The following is a 6101-nucleotide window of genomic DNA, read 5'->3' on the forward strand; positions in this document are numbered from 1 at the left end:
TGCAGCGCTCCACCACAGACAGTGACGCGTGAGCTTCATTCAAACGGCCCTCCGGAGACGATAGCGCGGTATGTCCTGGAACCGGCGTGATGACCCATGGCTCCAGGGTATGCACTGTCGCCTGCAGAATAAATGTAGCGCAGGAATTGCGCCGAATTCATAACAGACATTGGCTATGGTTCATAAGCGCGTTTATAAGCATTTTACTCACCAAGGAGAAACTCTCCTCTGTGGACGATTTGGGTGTCGGCGAAAATGCTCCACAGGGCTGAGCCACGCCATACGTATGCGTCGTGACACGAGCCCGCGAAGCGAGGGTCGATGGCCAGCACTCGCATGTTCGAGTCGCACACCTGTGAATTGTAGTATATCAGTAAATTAAGTCGCTGTCGCGAGTTGGGATTTTGTATATATCATGAGTATATTAGGTAGAGCGTGCTTACCACCATGGTGTTCAGCGCGTAGTATCCCTTCCGACACCAGTACGTCTGCTTCTCGGCTGGGGGCAGGTCCGGGCCGGCTATAGCGATGTAGGTGCCGTACACGCATCCTACGACGTCAGAGATGTTGCCGCTCCGCAAGAAACCTTGCTTGACGAGCGCTATCTCCGATCTTGTACGCGGAAACGACACCCAGCGCTGTTCGGTGCCGACACGGACGATTGCTTCCGATACGGAGCGAACGCAGCGGCTGCCAGACGGCTGGGAAAGCGATACGGTGGCTTCGCTACCGACAGCCGTTTGGAAGCCACCGGTAGCATAAAACCGAAGGGCGCAAATCACCTGATCTTGAACGGTGAGCCCTTCTCTCTCGCGCGCCAGGTCGTCCGATAACTCCTCGCACAGCCACATCGCCGTCGTTTTCGAAAGGCGAAAGTGCCTCCGAAAAGACTCATCGGACATCGCGAACGGGTCCCGTTGTTCTCAAAGTCGCCTCTCTCCTCCGTTATCGAAAAGCAAGAAAAACAGGCTCGCATCCATCGTAGTGCTGCGGTCTGCTCCAAACAAAGGAATCGCAGAAAGATCCGTTGATGCGCGGTGACTGTTTGAATCACGTGAACGCGCCGAAGCATGTTCAGTTATCACACAAAACGTGAAGAGTAAGTGCAACACCACTGACGTCAGTCTGACGTTTCAGAAAGGAACCGGAAGCTACGAGCGCCGGTCGTCATCGTCATTCGTAGACCTACAGCCAATCAGCGGCGGCCGAAGTGGACACTCCACTAGGTGGACTCTTGCAGAATAGCCCCCCTGGCATATGGTTCAACTCCTGGCAACAGGGCTCGCAAATACCATCAGTTCGTCATTAATTCTTCGCCTTTTCTGAGGGTCCGAAAGGTCAGCGTAACTTTTCTTTGTTGCTGAGTTCATAACAAAATAGAGGAGCCAGCGGTTGCCCCTTCAGCGCGTACTCCCCGCAATGCGAACACCCGCGCCCATCGTTAATAGCGTTCTCCTCTAACCGTGCGAACTAAAACCAAGAATTACGTTCGTCAATTCCCGGCAGAATTTCCAGCCAAAAAGAAAAACAAAAGAAAACAACAACAAAAAACATTAATTCTAGGCTCCTAGAACGCGCGATTTTAATCGTCTTTCAAAATCCATCTTATAGGCAGATTTTTCAGGTAGATTGAATTCCTCTGGATGTTGACTTCTTCAATCTCGATTTTGGACGGTCAAGAAGAAATATCCATGAATAATAATGATTATATCTCCTTTGTACTAGCTGGGTTACCGTACGCGATAAAGCACCGTCGTAATAAGACAAGCAGCTCCATGAAGCTTTGTTCTGTTGCAGATGGGCCATATTAGTACGGTGATGCTCTCCTAAGCAGAGCATCACGCTCGGCGCGCCGACTTTGTCCACAGCCGCCGATCGCTCGAGCCGGTGGGCCTAGCTCCCTGTTGTCGAAGCATCAGCCGACGGCGTTTGCAATTAAAATGCCGCGAGCCGCAAATCGTTTATTTTCGTGAGAATTTTAGCGTATGGACAATTACGTCGCGGTTAAATGAACACAATGTTCGTTCACTTCATACTCTGTCGGGGGCAAAGAGCAAATAAAGCGGAGCGCCTTGCACGGTGGTCGCTGCGCGCGGCCAGTCTGCGAAGCGAAGTGTGGACACTCGGCCACACACCGGAAGTGTGTCTCGACGACGTGCACACCCCCCTTTGTTGAAAGTGTGCATGTGACTCGCACCAGTCCCGTGCTGGCATCACCAGCCTCCGAATATGCGACATTTTTAACGTAATCTTTTTTTCAGATCCGAGCCTCGATGAGCCTGGCGAATAGTGGCAGTTATTGTAAGCAGATACTGGCCACACGCAATCAGCTTGAATGGTAAACTTCGAGAAATGGGACGTTCATGTCATGTACGAAAACTGGAACGGAGTGACGGCGTCGTAAATAATTTCTGCCGCAGTGAACATATGCGGTGGCCGCGGCAGAAGCCAGGCAGGAGCGGAGAAAGGAAACTCGCTTTCTAACTACACACTGTCGCACGCAGAGAACTGCAGCTTTGCCTGTAGTGCGCCAGATGGCGCTCACTATTTTGCAAACTTATTTAGGCACCACTGGCCTCCTTCAAGCCCTTGGGTTCAGCGAGAGCAGGAGAAAAGTAAACATGTCCGCAATAGAGATTAGTAAGAGGCGATTGGAATATTGGTGGACGTAGGTAAACGACAAATAGCGAAGACGTACGAAAGCAAAGTTCACAATAGGGGGTCAGGAAATTTGGTTGTGGGAGTTCATCGTGGTTTTTCTTTCTTCTTTTTTAACCTAGGTGGGACATTATGCAGTACAATACAAAGAGCTTGGTGGCGCAACCTACCACCCCGTTCCAAAGGGGACGCTCATAACATCCATCCATCGACCGTCCATTGCGTGTGGCGCAACGAACGCGCGCTCCGAACAACGATCCCCAATCGCACCCTTGGTTCATTGATTGGTTTGCAGAAGTTCTTGACGCGTCTATTACGTGATTTTATATATCGAATTCTGGCTATGTCGAACTATTTCGTGATCACCACGCTATTCGATATATCGAGGTTCGACTGTACTTGCTTTCACAAGTCACACTGCTGTGGTAGTTGAAATTAATAAATGCGTAAACATATTTCGAACGAAAGTAAGACACATTACATAGTTTTGATGGAAACTCCGAAAGGTAAAATTTTGACTGTTTATTGGTTCTCATTACATCAACCAGCATGTCAAATTTCGCCATGCGTTCTTCATGGCGCCTCGCTTTTGCTGCCTCCATTTTTTGAAACGTTTCAGCGAGGATGCTGTGTGAAGGCGTCCTCCGCCTCTTCCTTCGGGGCATCTTGACCGGCACCTGCGTTGTTTGTTCCGTGTCCCCGAAGGAGTCCGTGTCCTCTGCTACAGTACTTCGCGCACACGAATATGCATACGTCATATGATTTCCTGTTGCATTTCCACCAAGTACTCTACTAGTAAACAAGCAGCACAAACTTCAAAAGATGACACAAGAATGAACATATGTGACAGGCTTTTGTTCTAGCTCCTAAGGAAAATATTTATACTTCAGTTGCTATTTCAGCTTGCAGTCGGTGTTCCTTCTGATGTCCCAAGTTTGCTCTTCCATTCAATTTGTAAGTCTATATACTAAGGCAAGTACATTTAATGCAGTTAGCACTTGCTCAGAGTTTTCTGTCGAGACAGCATTCTCAATGAGTGCTGATGGCTGTATATGGTGCTCCTTTCCCAGCACCTTGGCCAGCTCCCTACAAGAAAAAAGTTCGACTTTATGTACTCTGCAAACCAGCTAGACATTTATTACAGTAGATACTCCTCATATTCACACGGCACGCAATGGTGCCTGCTGTAGCGCGGGTAACAACAACAGACGCAGTAGGTGCGAGCACTGGAATCGTTTATTGAAGATAGCGTGGCTGCTTTTATTCCATACGAATCAGTAGGTGCATGCGCACTTCGTGATGCGATAGGCGGGCTTGCAATGACGCGATACGGCAGTGCCCCGAAGAATTATTCTTCATTTTAGCTCTTTTATAGGTGCGTTCCAGGGACTGCCACTTATTTTCCACTTGTGCTCGGCAAACCAGCCAGACATTTATTACAGTAGATACTCCTCATATTCACACGGCAGGCAATGGTTCCCCGAATAATTATTCCTCGTTTTAGCCCTCTTATAGCGGCGTTCCAGGGACTTCTACTTATTTTCCACTTGTGCTGCAAAGACGGTGCCTCCAAACTAAGTATTCAGGAGGGCTGCCAAAATGAGCCACATCTTTTTTGTCCTAAATAGGAAACAAAGCTGCAGATGAGACACATGCTACTACAACTGCTTCGAGCTCGGAAATGCGAAAAATAGCCTGTTCAGTCGTGGTGCGCATTGCATCCACTTCGTTTCGAATGGACAAAAGCGTCTGGTAGTGACTCAAGATCATTCATTCGCTTGCTTAGATCAGTAATTGCTTTATCGGTAGAAGTAAGTTGCGACTTAAGACCATGAATTTCAGTGATCAGCTGGTTCTGACCGGCGGTTAGTTTTCGCAATTCGGTTAGTAGGTTTTCAGGAATGTTAGGACCCGTGTTTGTTTCCACATCACCGGCCAAAATCAGCAAGGCATGAATAATATGAGTACATTCGACAGCAATGGCGGCACAGCAGTGCGGGCTCGGCAACTGCATCAGGAAATAATTGCTAGATTTTTTAGCAAAGAGCGTATGGTTGACTAACCTGCACTGCAAGAGCAAAAGGTTTTGTGAGCTGTGCAGATGCGCAGTCGCCGAGCCCACAGCTGTGTCGACGGCCGCCCCCAGTTTATATCTAGTGACTGCGTTGCTGTTGCTGACGATGGGGATTGCCACCCCCGACTGAGGACCACCGGCCGCCACTTCTTCTGTTGGATGTCCGGGTATGACGCATCGCTGGTACGGAAAACCTGGATGTTGGCTGGCTCGTTTCCTTGGCAGTCGACCACGTACCTCGACGAAGCTGACGTAGCAGCAGCGGTTATCGTAGGCAGCAGGAAATGCACAGTGGCGAAGGTGACGATCTGCATTGCAAGAGCAAAAGGTTTAGCGAGCTGTACAGATGCGCAGTCGCCGAGCCCACAAAGCTGTGTCGACGGCCGCCCCCAGTTTATTCGCAAGTTCCGCAGACTGTCACGCCACCCCGCGGTCACCGGCGAATTTTTTTCAAAGAGTATAGGACTAACTGCAGGTGGTGCGACGATAGCGCATTTGCTTGCTTTCTTCATGGCGGTTAGTAGGCTTGGTCACCGTGGGCTTAAAATGGTATGAATAAGTTCAAGAGCAATCGCATGTGCTGCGTGCCGCAATGCACCAACAGAGCTGCAAGCGACGTGAGCCTCCACTCGTTCCCCAAAGATGCGGCAAAGAAGAAAGAATGGGTTGTGAAGTTGAGAATTGGCAAGCCGGTCACACCACCGATGAAAGTGTGCAGTGCGCATTTCGTCGGAAGTGACTTCTTCTGGAGCCAAGTAGGTAAGAAAACGAAATTCCTTTACTTATGTGCATTATTTTATTTCTTTTCCTACGGATAATTGATGTGTTAGTTAGAAAAGTAGAGCCGCGGAGTGTATTGCAGCAGCGCGAACAGCGGCGTGGCTTTGTGTGGTGGCCGGGTGAAGCTCGAGCTGCGCACTTGTGGCCAGCGAAACGAGAACATACGAGCATTTAAGATAGAAACTCACATGTTTGTAGCACTTTGACGCAACTCTAGAGAAATGCTACAGTATGGGCGGGTGTAGTGAGCATTTGACCGTGTTTCACCGGCAGCAGCCCGTAGTGTGGTCGCAGTTATGTCTCGTCCCGCCAGAACCGCATGTGTTTACGTTCTGGGTTGCGCGCCGTGCGATAACGCGCGCCTGAGCTCTAGCTGCGCACTTGCGCCAGCGCTAAGAGAACATATGAGTGTTTAAGGCAGTAATCGTTATGCTTCAGAAAGTTATGGCTTGGAGGATACAGACACCAGATAATGTGTAGTGCAGGATAGCAATAGTTCATTCATACCTTTAGACAACGGTTTGCAAAGAATGCTCCTCAGTGAAACTAGCTCGTTTTTCGGTATGCAGACCCGCAGTTGTGGAAGCCT

Source organism: Dermacentor variabilis, chromosome 2 (assembly GCF_050947875.1).
Source record: "Dermacentor variabilis isolate Ectoservices chromosome 2, ASM5094787v1, whole genome shotgun sequence".
In the NCBI taxonomy this organism is placed as follows: domain Eukaryota; kingdom Metazoa; phylum Arthropoda; class Arachnida; order Ixodida; family Ixodidae; genus Dermacentor; species Dermacentor variabilis.